The sequence below is a fragment of the Filicampus tigris genome, chromosome 14 (assembly GCF_054856515.1).
Source record: "Filicampus tigris isolate MCC_2025a chromosome 14, RoL_Ftig_1.0, whole genome shotgun sequence".
Classification (NCBI taxonomy): Eukaryota; Metazoa; Chordata; class Actinopteri; order Syngnathiformes; family Syngnathidae; genus Filicampus; species Filicampus tigris.
The window spans coordinates 6532979-6551421 of NC_141230.1; positions in this window are offsets into that span (position 1 = coordinate 6532979).

Genomic DNA, 18443 nt, shown 5'->3' on the forward strand with positions numbered 1-18443 from the left:
TGTTTGATGCTCACTCTCTGATGTTGCAAAGCCGAGCTAAGTCCAAATGACTGACAAAATGGTGCCGCTTTCGTAAACTAGCAACTAGCTATTTGCCACCATGTCACAAACGTGTCTGCATGTCTTGTCAGCAACAAAAAAGTGTTTCATAATAGTCATTTAAAAAATGGCAAATTTACAGGTCACACACGCGCGAGTGGATGAAAGTTGTTCTCACAGTCTCGAATTTTAGGGGTAAATTGTGACCATTTAACTGGTAGTTGGGAATCCTACATCACAACGAACAGCTGCCTTTATGAGCTATTTCAGAAAATTGGATGATCCTTGGTTCAGCTAATGCTTCACACATTTCCCTTTGTTAGAGAACATCAACAATCAACATGGAAAAAAGTCTAATGGAAATATATAGAAATACTGTATGGTTGACATACAGTATTATGACAACTTGTTCAACATTTCACTTGCAAAGATTTATGGCATGAACTAAAACCAAAATTGTGAAACAATTCAACAGACACCCATTGTAATTGATAGATATAATTAAATTGATAGTGTTGAAAAACACAGGGATTTGTAAATACTCATTAGCATGGATGAGCAAAGCATTTGCAAATTGTTCAACGAAATAAGAAAATGCTGAACAAGTTTTCAGAATTTCAATTCTGATCTGAGAAATGTACCAAAGCCTCTTGACTGAGACAAACTGTGAATATAAAACATACTAAGGGAAGGAAAATGAAAAATGTCATAGAACACAAATATATTATTGATCTACATAGCCATAGTCAAAGCAAGGGAGAGACAGATCAAAAGATAGATCTACAGACAGAGAGAGAGAGAAATGGACCTTTGACTTTTAACAGTCATTTTATGGGCACAATTTCTTATGAAAGGAAGTCTAAACAGTCATGAAGTTTCACATAGCGCTGGCAATATAGAGATAGATAGATAGATAGATAGATAGATAGATAGATAGATAGATAGATAGATAGATAGATAGATAGATAGATAGATAGATAGATAGATAGATAGATAGATAGATAGATAGATAGATAGATAGATAGATAGATCAAATATTGGTCATACTCCATTGGCCGTACTCCAAATACAGTATTATGAGCTTTAATGCTTACATCAGTAGGTGTTATACTGTAATTGTTGTGTGCATGTGTTTACAGATGTGTACTGATTGAAGGGACACTTGGACAAAGGTGACCAAGTGCACTTCAAGTATCACAGGACCTTTTCATTGGTTAATAAATAGAGCTTTAACAGTCCGGATATTGGAGGTAGATGACAGTACGGGGGGTGGGGGGGTTAGTGTCCGTGTGTGTGTGTGCTGTGTGACTTCTTTACAGGGGTTGTTAAATTGTACTCACAAGGCTGCAGTTAAATGCTGGTTAATGATGGGCAGCAGTAGAAAAAGACAAGCCACCTTTGGACTCGCCAGTGTGTCCTCAGAACAATCCTGGCTCATAAATCGTAATGTATCCATGAACTACACACACCCACACACAGTACATTTAGAGTGACCATAATTTGGTCAATGCTACCATAGATGGCACTCTAAGTAATATGTATGTAATGTAATGAAAAAGAAAAAAACAGACCCCCCCCGCACCCCCCCCATATAATGTGAATTGAGCAATTAATGTAGCTAAACCCAGCATTCCAGAATAAATGGAAAAAACGAAATATCCCACAATTGGCTAATGTGTTTATAGCGACAGCTACAATCTTAAACTTATTCCACATGAAAGTAAAAGAAAAAAAAAACGGAAAAGAATTTCAGGTGCAGAGTTTAACATTAGTGCTTCTATGTCATTGTAATTTTGGATAAGCAAAAAATACTTGCTATAATCAATCAGTTGACGTTCACAATGGATGTCATCATTGTTGTGTGATGTAACATTTTTCCATCTTGGTAATTCAAGGGTCGCAAGTAGGAATTCTGATTTCGAGCATTGAAGGTCAGAATATTCTATCTTTCAAGTTTTTGGGAACCACCACTATTATTAGTCATTTTGGGCAGAAAACCGGACCATGATATTCAATATACTGTAGGTGACTTGACAAAGAACAAGTACAAAACCTGAATTGGACAATTGCCGCAGCTATGCCCTGTTTTAGCCACTAATGCTGCATTTTCAGACTGACATAATGACAGCTAGGCCTGGGCAATTATGGGAAAAATAGTCATCACAATTATTTTGAAAGATATTGGAGGATTAAAGGAGGAGTCAACACAACAGTTTTCTTTACAATATGTTCTATGCAGCCTCACTAGTCCAAACATGGCATTCTGATCAATATTGCATTGTGGAATATGAGTTAAGCAGTAAACTCCACCCGTTTTTGTCCAACTCAGGGGTCGGCCATCTTGCCACTTGCTGTCCACTGAAGATGACATCACAGTTGCTCAAGGCTCAGATAATGACCAAGCATGACTCAGCTTCAGAAAATGGGTGAGCCGGATTCAAGCCCACGACCTCTATACTGTGAGGCGGACATGATAACCAGTTGTCCACCGTGCCGCCTTATATCAACACCAGTAGCAACTTATTAAAATAGTACAATTTACTGCTTTATGACAGTAAATTGATACAGAACCCAACTGAGGTTAGCATGTTGGTATGGCTCTCAACAACCCTTCCCCTGTCTCACACTTTGGAAAATGAATTGACGACCCTGCTTCAGATGGTCACTGAGTGAAATGTCACATGAGTTGATGGTGTCATGCATGAAGATGTTTTGAATCCATAAATCCCAAGTGTTAAAAACTTCGCCTGAATTCCAAATTTGACCACTATTGGTGCGTTCCACTCACCCTGGTTTCTTAGCTGTACTTCCTTTGAGTGATTGGAATTGGTACGATCTGTGTCAGGCCTGTTAAAAAGTCTGGTTCCAGCCAAGTAGTCATACTGACTGGCTGACTGCTTTTATATTCTATTGTTGAAAAGGTCCCACGGTCAACATGGGCCAGCGTTGGTTCTCACAATCACTGGTGCACACTACAGACACACATAACATGTCGGCCACCGAGGCCACAGACGCCCCACCGTGCCTCATGATTAGCATGGCCCTCGCCGCGCTTTTGTTTTTTTGCTTTGTTTGTTTGCCACTGTGCAGAAATGTCTCCGTGGAATCTGGTGTGATTGCACCACAGGTTAGCGACACCCATCCATTAGAGCTCAGTGGAGCCTTGTACTTAGACAGTCTAAGCGGCAGCTATATTTGACCATGCATGCCTAGCTGAGGCCGGACGTCGCTCAGCTTTACTGCTGATGTTCCCCCCCCCCCCCCCCCCACTCCCCCCGCCACACATTCCAGCCACTGTTAGCCATCCTGACGACCAACACTAATGTCCACACATCTGTGGGCCTCATTCTATTTGCACGATATTGTGCAAGTCAAGTAATTCTTTGGTTAAAATGACCCTGGTATTGTTCATCACTATAATTTCAACTTTTTAAACTGTTATGTTATGTATGGCAATGTAAAAATAGAATTGAGGCTTCTATAATTTGACACAGCAAAAAATGCATTCTGCCTCAGACTTGTCTTTTTTTTTTTGGATTGATTTCGACCCAAAATATGCTCAGATCTGAGGGTAACTTGGGGCTTAGTGATGGAACTGTGGTCGGTTGTGACAGTGGCAACAAAAGTGAAAGAAGATAAAAGTCTGCAGTATTTCAGTGGAATCGTCACAGCAATGCACAGTATGCAGCTTACTACTAGGAATGGTCATGAATACAGTATTACAGGCACTACACAGATGTGCAAAACGATGGCAAAGTGTGACAATTTGATTGAACAGGTCAATTGTTCAAAAAGTTCACGGCAAGGGGAAAGAACCTATTGGAACAACTAGTGAGGGAAGAAGTATGAAAAGGAGGTGTCAAGAATCAGAGAAGTGTTTATTCTGCCCCTTTTTTAGGACTTGCAAAGTAAAACTCCTCAAGAGTTGGTGGGGGGATAGCGATGACGAAATGAGGATCGACTTTTGGGGCTCGATCTTCAAAGCAAGTCTAGTTGAGCATGTTTGGGAATTTGGCAGATGGCGCGCCGTGTTGGGCTTTCCGGCAGACCAAGGGAGTTTTGTTTTACACGCTGCAGCACATCTGACAATTTAATAACAGAAAGAAGACTAGACCTTAGACCAGCTAAAATCACGTCAAAGTCGTGGCACAAGTGGTGTAACTCGATTTTGGTGGATTTTATCGGATTCGAACACAGGCAGAGAGAAACAAGCCAGCTGTGTTCACTCCCACAACGGCGCCCATTCTTACTTTCGTTCGCGTACGAAAAAGAAACAAAAGACAGAAAACTCCTACTATGCACACAGTGCATTGTGCTAGACTTGCGCTGGGCACTAAAATAGGGCCTTTACTGTTTATTTTGACCCAAAAAGAGCCCAAATTTGGCATCATTTGAGCACACTGCAGAAGGCAGCATATCTAACAGTGAAAGAAGGCGATAGACAGTTTCTAAATTACACTGGAAACATCATGACAGTGCGTGGACATAATGCTTGCTACTAATTGAGAACATCTGGACAGATTGCCTGTATTGGTTTTGACACAAAAGTAGGTCAAATCCTGGCAACCAAGATCAATGGACGTTTCCAAGTACTACGCTGAAACACTGATGACGAGTACACGCTTTTCAGCTTGCGCTTGCTTAGGAATTACAACATCAGGTTGGACCGCAAATCTGCCAAAATGGTGTCACATTACTGAACTATGGATGTCGACAACATAGCAACACAAGAGAATCGATGAAAGGCCGTTTGGAGTATTATGCAGAAATTGTGCCAACTGCATGCTGCTAAGAACGTGAAATAAATACACGGAGTCAAATTATCGAACTGAGGAAGTCAACAACAAAAACAATACGCAGTGTAAGTAAGATTCACACTTGTCATTTTTAAACATATTTTTCTACAGGGGTACTAGATATCATATTTGGTAAATATGTATTGCCAATTATATCTCAACCCTTTCCTCTTTTATATCGGCTCACTTATAAATATTCACTGTAATTTGTCATTTTTGCAGATACTGTGCATCGTGTATGGGTCTTACAACAGCCATTCCACTCCCACATTTGAATGTATGTGTGGCAAATGAAAGGTATCACATGGGAAAGAAAAGACATGTACAAAGCAGAAGGGAGGAGCGAGAGCAGAGGTGAATCAAGCAAATCGTCATTTTGACTTAAAAATGCACTCATTATGTGCACTCATGAATTATTTTGCAGCAAAACACTAATTCTGCATTAGACTTACAGTACAGTGATTCGGTAGGCGCAAAAAGGATATTCAAACACTCGTGGGGATTTCCCCCCCCCCTCTCTATTCTCCACCTTGGTGTGTTTAAGTGCTGCGGTGAAAATAGGTCATATCAGCACCAGGCGCAAAGGATGGTGCTATAAAGTCTCTTGGCAATGGCACCAATACCAAGGGAGAGCCTTCTCTCTGCAGTGGATGCTTGTGTTTACACACACACACACACACACACGGTGATGGGCAAGCTACATTGCTATTAATACAAGCACCAACCATTTTAATATTTAATTGCTTTGATGGACTGCATCTGTGCTGCTCTGTGATGCAAACATTATTATACATACTAAGTGTCTTAATTGCAATTAGAGCTGAAAATTTAATTAAACTCAATAAAGGAGATCAGAGAGGTTTTCCCATTGCCTCTCCCTCTTTTTTTCCCTTCTGTGTATTTAAGCCCTTCCTTGTCTGGGTGGCCCACTCGACTCATTACCTTAGCCTTCATTACAGGAAGAGTATCATTATGTGTGAAGAAAACATTGCTTGTTTTTGTTAATACTGTTTATTGTTTTCAAATATTAACGGTGAAACCAAACAAAAAAAAGTACATGTTTTTTAATCATTAATACAAATGACCTTTTAGCACTTCATCAATGTATATTTATTTAAGATGATTCTGTTCTGATTCTGTTACAAGTTCTGATTCTGAACAGATAACAGGATTACTCAAAAACTACAGAGAAACTCTTCTAAACTTCTGAAAAAAAATGCCCGTAAATTCACACAACTTCAAGTTCAGAACCTATTCTATATTTTAAGTCCCACTGTGTACTTTGGTGAAACAAATCAACTTCAGAATGTATTCAATATTTGAAGTCCTACTGTGTACTTTGTTGAAACAAAGTTTTTGTTTGTTTGTTTGTTTGTTATCAATAAGCACTTTACCGATTTTAAAATTTTGAGCAAGTAAGAATTCATTAAATGTTGGTGAGAATATGGATACACGCAGGCGCCGCACAAGCAGACATGCCGCCAAATAAAGAAAAATATCAGGTAAAAACAACAGACACACACACGCCCAGCGTGGTGATCAGTGAAGTAAAAACTATACGGGGCACATGTCATTGCGTCTGTGAGATCGAAAGATGTACAACACTGTTTTATTGGAATTTTTTTTCTTTATTTCTTTATTTTTTCTATCATTATTCTTTATTTTGGCACGATGATCGACTGGTTAGCACGTCCGCCTCACAGTTCAGAGGTCGTGGGTTCGATCCCGACTCTGGCCTCCCTGTGTGGAGTTTGCATGTTCTCCCCGTGCCTGCGTCGGTTTTCTCTGAGTACTCCGGTTTCTTCCCACATTCCAAAAACATGCATGGTAAGTTGATTGGACTCTCTAAATTGCCCTTAGGTGTGATTGTGAGTGCAGATGTTTGTCTCTGTGTGCCCTGCGACTGGCTGGCAACCAGGTCAGGGTGTCCCCTGCCTACTGCCCGAAGACAGCTGGGATAGGCTCCAGCCCGCCCGCGACCCTTGTGAGGATAAGCGGTATGGATAATGGATGGATATTCTTTATTTTGCACCTGCGTGTGACGTGGTACCGGCTGAGTCCATTCTCGGTGCCTTTTGGTTGACTCGGACCGACCGGGTGGGCATGAAATAAAGGCGAGAATTCCTAGACGGACTAAAACACTGATGAATGCCCACATCTGAAGGATAGATTACATTTGTAACTGAGTCTATGTGAGGCGTTGTAAAGCTTTTTGGGCAGACACCATATGATGTAGAAGATAGACTGATATATTTAGCATGTTAATTTAATTGGATTTTTCATCTGTTAGACTATGAATCAATGAGCATCAATTGGACTGGCACTCGAATGGAGATTTCTGCTGCAAGTCCGTGCTGTATGACAAACTGTAATTTAGTGATGGATAAAATAGCGATGACGGGGTGCCGGACGGGTGGACGGGTGGAATTTACTGACGCTCCTAAATTAACAGTGATGAACTAAATGTAGCGATGACGGAAGTGCGGTTAAAATAACGCTGACGGACTGACGATGACGGGCGGGTGGCCCAGCCGCTGGAGAGTGAAATTTTGGCCTACTTTAGCTCCTTGCAACTGTTCTCATTTTGCATTTGTATGTTTAACCGTTTTGATCCTTTCATTAAATGGCCCAACCAAAGTGAACTTTTGCGTATGTAAACTTTTGCGAAACACGTATGTCCATTTTATTTATTTTTGTTACGTTTTAATATTTACTTTTTTTTTTTTTTTTTTACACGGGGTTAGCGTAAACATTTAGAAAAAATGAAAAAAACTTAGACATATGTGTATTTCACAGGACTACGATGATGACAGCATACAGTACATAAAGTACATTCTGTTTTACAATATTTAACAATATTTATAGTTTTATATGCGCCTGTGGATGAAATAGTGAAGCGCGCAGTCACAGTCACCAAAATCCACGTGAGCGTTGTATATAGCATGCCGTATGCAGTCAGTGAATGAGGGCAAGGCGGCCTTTTAAAATATCCACTCCCTCTCCTTTATTTTGATCCACGTTCTCTTTTTGCGACAACCCACTTCTTCCTTGACCATCGCCCTTTCTTTTTATGGTTTAATAAAAGTGATAAAGTTCACTTCATGTGGCGTGCCTCAAAACTTGACACATTGTCATTTGCGATCATCCGCTTCAATCAGGTTTGGTGTGGGCCTTAAAGTGGAGCGACTGTGGCTCTTCTTCTTTTTTCACTTCACCCAAGCGGCGAGGTATCTTAAGAGGCTCAAAACTTGAAATTTGGCTCGCCACGCACAGCAACAATTCAACTAAGCAATGGCTTGTAACTTGCAAAAATCATAAATTGGGGACCTCATAAGTGAAGGTACCGTGGTATAATATATAGCAAGGAAGAATTCATTAAAGGGGAAATCAACCCGAATGTTTTTTTTCAAGAATAGGTTCCCAGCAGGCCCACTAGTTGAAACACGCCATTCTGATTAATTTTGCGTTTGTGGAATATAAGCAGCAAAATGCACTCATTTTAGCCATCTCTGGGGGCGGCCATTTTGTCTTCTGTCGACTGAAAATGACATCACAACTGCTCACAACAACCAATTACGTCTGACCTGTGTTCTGAATTTGAGCCGCGTTTGGCCGTTGTGAGCAGTTATGATGTCATTTTCAGTCGACAGAAGACAAAATGGCCGTCCCCAGCGATGGCTAAGAACGAGTGGATTACCACTTTTTCCACACCCTCAATATTAATCAGAATGCCCTGTTTTAACTAGTTGACTTCCTCTTTAAATGCTCTGGATAAAATAAGATGCAGACTCATTTTGTTATGAATACTTTATTATATTTTTGGGGACATTTTGATGAAAACCACTTTTCAAACAAGCGGTCCAGTTCAGATTGATTTATCTGGTTCGGACAGGCTCCGTCCCATTTTTTCACATCCTTTTATTGGGGGTATCATACCAGTAGTATAGTATTGGATTGATATTTTGGGAACATAAAGAATCACAGTTTATGACATTAAATGATACTTTTATACTTCGCTGCACTTCTCTCTGAATACCTTTAAACAACATCAAATTCCACATACAAAATCACCCGTTTCTGCAAATAGATGATAAATAGACCAACGGATAAATAAGGCATGACATCTAGTACTTCCTATTTGCTGTCGAGGCTGCCATGCCGAACACACGTTGATGCAGGCAGCAATATGGCCGTCTGTCGGGTGTGTGTATTATTTAAAAGGAGGCGAGGCGTGTCGGCGCAGGGTGTTTGTGGCCTAGTGTGTAAACAGCTGTGTACTGCTTGACATGCTTTTGCACTCTCAGCTCGGCGCTCACAGGGTCTGCTGGTACTGATCAGACCAGAAGCAAGGCGACAGGACAACCACCGGACCCTCCCTGCCCCCCACCCCGAAAGCGCTCCCCGTGCACACAAACGTCTATCGGTGAGCGCATGAGGATGCGGGCACTTAAATTGTCACAGAAGCTGAAAGGTGCCTCATGTGCAGATAAATGGCACACACAAACAACAAATATACACAGCTTTAAAGTAATACATGAATAAATGAACACAAATCCAGTCCGTCATGGTCTTTGTTTGAACTTACATGGCTCATGGCTACGTGTGGAGGTAACAGTCGGCTGGAACTGGGAGGGTGTTTTTGTCAATAAACCAAACACACAAACAAATTCACACAATGCTTCCAAAGTGTCATGTCAAGCATCATCTACAAATAAGAAAGGGATCTGTCAGTAGGGGATGTTTGTCATTGCTGACACGGTATTATATATAATAATCTTCAATCGTTACACAATTTCCATATGTTTGTCTTCCTTCTACAGTTACGTCCTTTGTTGTCATTGTGCTCAATAAAATGACAATTTGTCCTTATAGCAAGTAAATGCGCACGAGTCCTGCCGCAGTGTCAGTGACCTCAAAAATATTCTTCCAGATGAATGGACAATAATTCCCGCAGGCACATTCCAAAAAGTGTGGAAGCTGTTATAGCTGCAAACTGAGGGGAACACTCAAACATTTCCTTCGCATTTCACTTCCTGTTGGGAATGGGGTCACCAACCTTTTTGAAATCAAGAGCTACTTCTTGGCTGCTTTGATACGCACTTTTGAAATGGTTTTATTGTATGTTATCATCAATCATCAATTCTATTCATTTATGTGAAGACACTGATCATGTTAATGATTTCTCACAGGAACAGGTAAATATAATATGCAACACTTTATTTCTACAACCCTGTTTACTTTTTCAAATGATCACAACATTCGTAGAAAATCACAATGTCTCATCACTGCCGCTGAGCTGTTTTTTTGGTACAGGCCCGCGGGCTACTCATGTCGGGCCAGAAGAAATTAAGCATGCTTGCCTTCTTTGTGGTGCACAACTTTGGTTTATGCTTATGGTAATTCTGTGTCTTAAACTACAGATATACTGTATTTATCATATTGCTGCCACTCCACATAAATGATAATAAAAACGCATCTCAAGTCATAAAGAACACAAATGAAGGAATGAGGAGGAGAAAAAAAAAAGACTGACATTGGGAGCAAACAAAACAAAAAGGGTCAGGAGAGCGGATGTTAGCAACATGTTTTACGGAAGGAAAGGTTCAAATCGATGCGGCCACTAATGTATTCAATGCCCACTCTGTTTACAGAGCATGTAGGCCACCTGATGCTATCCAGGCTTTTGGCCAAAATCAAATGAAAACCTTACAGCAGTCGCCTGTACTGCTCATGTCTGAAAGGTACAAAAGGCCCAGTGGACCTCTTGTGAACAAGCTAAACCGCCTATTAAAGTAATGGCCACCAAGATGAAACACTTTAAAGGCATAATATTCCGCTTTAAAAGAACAATATCTTGGTTATGAAACATCATGTAGAGTGTGACATGTTTGAACTAAAGAGAAGAGTAGGCGTTTACATACCAAGGATAATCTTCAAAATAATCAAGGACGGAAGCTCTACATGTGACAGAAATGCAGTTTGCTCAGATGACATCACACATTAGGAAACCTCATGAAATGACGACTCAGTAAGGATTCATTCCAATTAAGATGGGTTTTGCGCTATACCTATTTCTAGGTAGATACTTGAGAAAGACCTTAACTCATTCACTGACAGACATTTTCAGACCCTCTTTTACCAGTTTAACATTTGAAAAAAAATTGAAAAGGAACATAAATAAATTCCTCTGATTGAATGGCTGCACTGTGAAAAGACGAGTAAATTCGTCAATGGCGGTGAATGAGTTAAAAATCTGAAAATGAAGGTTCTGCTGCAGAATTGCTGTGAAAAAAAACAAGCAAGTCCTGTTCTAGTTCCTTTTTTGTTGCTTGTGCAATAAAATTGCTGAGTGTGTAGGGACAACTTCCAAGCAAGTCTTGTTCTTGTTTTGTGGCACGTGGAAGATGACCGTTTCAACTTTCCCAATTTCCCTCCAGAAGCATCCTTTCCTAGTTGAGGAATAATGGAAGGCCTCTACATGCAATAGTGTTCCAAATGACATCCTCCTTTCAGGTAAAGTGTTTACGAAGGCCACGAGAGCCAAGAGGGTCAACCATGAGAGCCGAGAAAGCAACACGTGAAATGATAGTAAAACAAGAGGAAACAAATTGAATCTATTCCAAGAAATGTGCGTTCAAATCCAAAGGTGCTTCCCCCAATAAAAGCTCTGTTGTCTGAATGAATCCAGGAAGTCCCAGTCAGTATCATTAGCTGATTGAATTCATATCGATTCCATATCAGTAATAAGTGATATATGGGGCTCATATTGGTTCTATTAGGTTAAACAGGTAGCCATGAGGTCATGTGCATGCAACATTTCATAGTTGCTCGTAAATTAAATGGTATGTTTTATTAGATTGCTGAGCTGCAGCGAACATTTTGATTAAGCCTTTTCGTTTTTTTCTTAAATCCAACTGCGTATGCAATTCTGCAAAGGATGTTTATGCAACATTAAAATAATATAATTGACATATTCGAAGTTGGTGTGGTTCACACAGGAGGACAGCTTGTCAATTTTATTAGTGAATGCTGCGCGAAAAATTTCTCATAAACTATTTGCAGACTCATCGTTTAGTAATTTCATGTTTAGGAGGGTCAAGGTGTAAAGTGCATAATAAGCACTGCAGCATTTTTTTTTTATGGCAGTTGAGTGTGATGTGCTAGCTAACGACGCTGTACTTAATGGCAGCGCTGTTTTTTACGAGCGACCCAACCTACACACTGACCCATGATGGCACCACACAAGCGCTAACTTGTGTTAGCTCGTACGAGCCACGTGTATCGCCGTAATGCCCGACCTGGCGCCTTAATCAGCGCTGCTGGTTGTAAATTGACCATTTGTAAGCATTACCGGATTAGCATCGCCCAATTATCTGCCATCTTGGGCGCTGATGTGAACAAATGCCGCGTCCATAATGTGGGCTTAATAGGCGTGTGCCAGGTTGACGTAGCACGCGGCTAATTCCCTGATTGCATTTCCAGTGAGCAGACCCTTTCCTGTATGCTAATTGCCGCAGGTTAAGTAGCCATACAAGGCAATGCGGACCTCTTAAGTCATGTTGCGCGCAGTGTATTTGCACATGCATTAAGTGAACTCTCGCCTCGTCCTTATTGACGGGGCTCATATGACTGGCCGCCATAAAAGCAGCATCTCCATTAAAATGAAATACATGTTCAGCAGGTACTTTTTTACAACTACACTAAATATAAAAAGTGTTTTACAAGCGTTATTGTTTTCAGGCAATAGGTAATGATAGACATGAAGAGATATTTTATGGACAGTTTATGAGGGGTCCTCTTTCTAAAATATAGATATATGTATGTATAAATAAAAAAATCGGGTGGTGGAGATAAAAAAAAAAAAGTGGGTGATTCTCACGCTATGTCTGACCTCATGCAACCTTAAGGCATGGGAGCAATGTTTAAAATTTGTCAAATGATCATTTAAATTGACAAAAGTTTTGATTTGTGTTTTTTGAAAAAGTAGTCACATGTTCATGTAGCCATATTGAAGTGCAGATTGAGGATTTGAAAAAAATATATTTTGTGAGCAAGGAAGCAGCCTAAAAGTGGTTAACACGTCTGCCTCTCAGTTCTGAGGGTGCGTCTGATCTGTGTGCAGAATCCCAGCAGCATTTAGCATTTTGCCAACACCAGAGAAAAAGTTCTCTGTTGGCTCGAGTGAAGGTGCCTCTGTGGGTCAGGTCGGGTTCCTGACCAAAAGCCTCAAAGCTGTACCCGATCCAGCGTGGCCTTAGCCGCAGGACATGGTGCGACTTTGTGTAATAAAAACCTGCTGGATTGACAGAAGTCATGACTGGAGTCTGATTGAGTGAAAGCAGTGAAGAACAATAAAGCTTAAAAAAGTTAACCACAAATGTGAAGCACCAAAAACAATAAGAACGCTTTGCTTACTGTAGAGAGTTGAAAACTGGACCAGCTCAACCCTGTCTAAATATCTAAATATAGGCTAGTGTAGCTGTTTGTTCATCTGGTAACTACAAAGCGCATTGCGATGGAAATTTCTTTATTTCTATCGTGGTAAGACAGCAACTGTTTCAGTATGTGATGCAAGAGGCAGGTATGCATTGACTTAAGAGTGCCTCAACTTACAAGTCTTCTTAGTCTCTTAGATGATTTTCTCTTCTCTTGCCCGTTGCCTGCTCCGTTTCTCTTGCGTTACATTAGCCGCTAAGCTAGCATGGAGGAATCTACTACAGTATGCATTAGCCATGATTTTTCGGCCTTGGTGAAGGTCAGCAGCACTCAGCAGAGTGCCACTGTAGTATGATGTCGGAACGGTCATGATTTTCTTTTCTTGAAAGGCCTGCGTGCCAAGCCGCCATGACATCTCCTCCCGCTCAACTCTGCAGAGAAGTTCTCACATATTTGAACACTGCGTGGCTATCATAAAACATTTGGCGGAGGCCAGCGGCCATCCTATACTTAGTAAAGTAATGACTGGTGGCGTTTCACATGGACATGCATTCTGATTAGACTGTCATCTGGAGGCATGCGTGCAGCTGCCGCAAGGCCACAAAGCAACAAAGCAGCAAAACAACAACAGCAAGGAGCAAAAAGCTGAAAAATCACACGATTGGCGCTTGCTGGGCAGACCCGGTGACCATCAGGCACCAAGTCAAGGTCTCGAGGTGAGAAAGGCCCATTGGATTAATCAGAACTATACTGCCCTCTGATGGTCAGAGAGAGAACACCCCATCTAGCGGTTATACTCGACTACTACTATGGTCTGGAAGTTTTGGGGATTTTTTTTTTTTTGCTTTTGTTCTAGGGGTTTTTTTTTTCAGTGCAGGATTCCAAATTAAACACCATCTAAGTTGGTTGCTACCCGCCACAACTTTCAAGCAAACATGCTGCTGACTTTGCATTCATCTCCTCCGCCTTCAGACTGTGGTAATGGTGAGGTGCACGAGACAGACAGAACAACCCGGGCATTAAAAAGTGCCCAAAAACACAAGTTAAGTAAGTTCTCAGACACAAATATGCTGGGTAGGGTATTAATTTTTTGAACACTACTCATTTTTAATCGGTCTTACACCCCCCCGTAGTCGGATATTAATAACATACTGTATAGAAACAAATCAGTTTTCTACATAAACACAAATAAGATAATTTCCCTCAACTTTATATTGTTTAAAAAATATAATAAGTGTAAATAATTTAACTCATTCAGTGCCAGACATTTTCAGACCCTCTTTTACCCTAACGTTTGGAAAATATTTCAAAATATATAAATACGTTCCTGGGATTGAATGGCTGGACTGTAAAAAGACAAATAAATATTTTCTTAGCAGCCAATGAGTTAAATAAATATTGATTGATTAACTCATTCAGTGCCAAGGACATATTTACATGAAGTACAATATTATAAACAGTTATTTGTAAAATCAGCTCAAGTGTATTCTACCTCAGATGCTGAAAGAGTCCTACAGCCACTCATGTTTAACTCAATACAGCAAAAGATTTTTTTTTATTTGGCATGTGGGTAAAAACGCCTTTCATGAATGATTAGGAGAGACAGGAAACAACTGCAACATTTTTGACATTTGTGTCTTTAACATAGAATGCTTTTGACCTATGGGTGTTCAAATTGCTATGCAAACTAGCTTCAATTGTTTGCTAATAAATGATATGGAAAACACAAACAGGAAATGCATGATATAATCACAAATGGAGGGGGGTGAAATTGACCCCATGCTCTGGGTCAGTTGTAAAATAACTTGGGGTGAAATGTAACATTAGGAAATAAAGGCTATGATACTGACTAAAAATACTGAAAGCTTTCTAATAAAATTTTTCTTTTTTTTTCTGTGGTTCTGCAGCATATAGGACAATGAATATTTATAAGAATGAAATTATACAAAAGGTGCCACTGTGCACTGGCGTCAACAACCAGACATTTGGTGGGCAAGCTTATTTTGTGCTTCACCTGCTCAGCTCCACTTCCAGTGCCATCTTGACAGGTGTGTCATTTATTGCTCTTTGTTTGCTCTTCCCTTTTTGTTAAAGGGACTTTCTCTTGGCCTGATGTGTGTAAGGGTCGAACAACTGTTGGACTAAAGTTCGGCCAAGTCAGTGTTTCTTCAGACTGTGGCATTTTTGAGTGGCTTAGTTCATAGCTGGAGGAGAGGGATGGTCGGTTGTCAGAGCAGAAGCTTGGTCAGTAGCCAGGTAGAGGCTTTTCACATTTGTACTGAATGAATTCAGTCAAATATGTTATATTATATTATATTATATTATATTATATTATATTATATTATATTATATTATATTATATTATATTATATTATATTATATTATATTATATTATATTATGTCATGTCATGTCATCTTCCAAACCGCTTATCCTATATAGGGTCGCGGGGAGTTGCTGGAGCCTATCCCAGCCGTCAATGGGCGAAGGCAGACTACACCCCGAACTGGTCGCCAGCCATATATTATATTATATTATATTATATTATATTATATTATATTATATTATATTATATTATATTATATTATGTTATATTATATTATATTATATTATATCATATTATATTACATTATATTATATTACGGGCGGCACGGTGGGCGACTGGTTAGCACGTCCGCCTCACAGTTCACAGTTCACAGTTGGCTTAGAGCTAAGTTTTACATTACCACAATCTCAATGAAATATAGCCATACAGACACATCATCATAGTTCAACTAAAAAGCGGGTATTTCATCAAAAAAAATTAATTTGAGCAAAACAATTTTTTACTTAATAATGTATTCACAATATTGTGTGCCTGCTTTATCACAGAACTTTTTCACATGTGAAAAACCTACCTTGTTCCTGATTGGAGAAATTGCAAGTGTTACAACTGACCCGTGTTACAACTTTCTCCACTCACTCCTACATTGAATTGCAGCAGAATACATGTGATCAATTTACTTAGGACGTGTCAGCTACGTAAATAGCACCACAGTGTAAAGCACCAATAACTTCCACAAAGGACATCAATCATTTGGTACCCTTTCATACATTTGATCAAGTTTCAAATTTTATTTTGTCTTTCCCTTCCGGAAGTGAGTGTTCATTGTTGACCAATCAACATGTAACTGTGTCTAATGCCGCCTCTTTAGGTAACCTACCACTGTGCTTGGTACCCCAAGAGAATGATGCAAAAAGTGATATGGGCGCATTACTTAGGGGCCTCACTTGTCACTTTGGAAACACAAAACAGTGGCGTGCAGCTTTTGAGGAAAGGGACTTAGACATAAAATCTTCAGTAACTATTTTTGATCATCATGTATCTTCTGGAGATTACAAAAAAAAGTTCCATTTGCTTCTTAAGCGTCTCTAATTACAAAAGCCTGTACTTGAGTTTCCCTCTATAGTATTGAGACAAAAGCATGAGAGCATTCTAATCTAACAACAAGGAAAGAAATGGAAAGACCATGTTGAGTCAGAGCGAGCTGGCCACATATGTTATTTATTTTCCCATGTAAACACACAGAGAATGCAGACATAATCAATAGGAAACTCCAGATTGTAAATAGACGGCTCTAATAGCCTAAACACTGCCCTCTAGTTACACACAAAGTAGCACTGAGACTGGGATGGATATGAGCGTAAGGAGTGAAAAAAGAGAGGCGGGAGGGGGGCCAGGCCAGCCTTATTTACCAATAAAGAGGCCTGATGAGAAGTATAAACACACAGGAGACAGTCTGGGCGCATGAGGATGGAGGTGGAGGAGGGGGAGGGGGAGGGGGAGGGAAGGAGTGAGCCAGGGAGAGGTGGGAAAAAAGAGGAAAGAGATTTGATCTGATCCTACACTTTGTTCTGTAAAAGCAAGAGAATTTGGGAAGGTTTTAAGTGGATTCAAAAAGATGACAAGTGTTTTCACTTATTCCCATTGGACTGTTTTAATCATCACTGCAAAATTTACGCTAAACACACCTTGGTAATGCTTGTGTTGTCAAGTCATAATAATAGCAGCAATTTGAACAATAGCATGATATAGAAAATGTCAGATTGTTCGTGGCGAGTTTTTTTTTTTAATTGATTGCAAACCTCTTCCAATCTGCTCTCAATTACACCTAAAAGCAAAATGTTGCTTTAATTGCAAATACTAAAATCCATTTAATGCCGTAGCCTTTAATTGGGGTTGGAAAATGTGGGTGTCATTATTTGGGTGAAATCTGCCTCTAAAGTCACACAAAATTAGTTGGAACCATGGCCACACAACTTCTGGGCAGTTGTCCTCAGTTGAGCAGGCAGGTTGCATTGGTTTTTCTTTTTCGTTGACATATTGAGTCTTTTGCAATACTTCTTTCTAAAGCGAGATAACCACTATTGACCTCACAGGAAACATTGAAGGATCGCGCCCAGACTTCAGTTAAATGTTCAGTCTGCCTGTCCGTTTTACTTTTTCTTTGGCGACAGAGCTAGATCATTACTATTGATGACATCGTCTAATTGGCTGGCAACCAATTCAGGGTGTCCCCCACCTACTGTCCAAAGTCAGCTGGGATAGGCTCCAGCACGCCCCGCGACCCTTGTGAGGAGAAGTGGTATCCATAATGGATGGATGGATGGACATCGTCTAAGACTTCCGCATACCTCACAACACCTCGGATCAAATACCGGTACCCAAAGGATGAAGAATTACTTTCAAATTAAAATCTGTATGTTTTTGTCTCAGTGCCCCGCGATTGGCTGGCAACCAATTCAGGGTGTCCCCCGCCTACTGCCCGAAGACAGCTGGGATAGGCTCCAGCACGCCCCGCGACCCTTGTGAGGATAAGCGGTATCGATAATGGACGGATGGATGGATGTTTTCGTCTCACGCAAATGAGCCACTGCTCACCCCACCCCCAAAATACAATGAAAGCTAGGGTGCTCAGTTTAACAGTCCGGAGTCTGAAGAGAAATGTGGGCGCAGCACTTCATCACCACCAAGTTGCTTAACTACACTTACTGTCATGTCAACGACTTTGCCAAACATTTGGCTTGCTTACAGACACAAGTAAATTGCATCCCCTTAAGTCAAGCGTAACTTTTACATTCCAATAATAACAGTGGTTATGTTTTTTTTTTTTTTTACATTTGTACTGTATGTC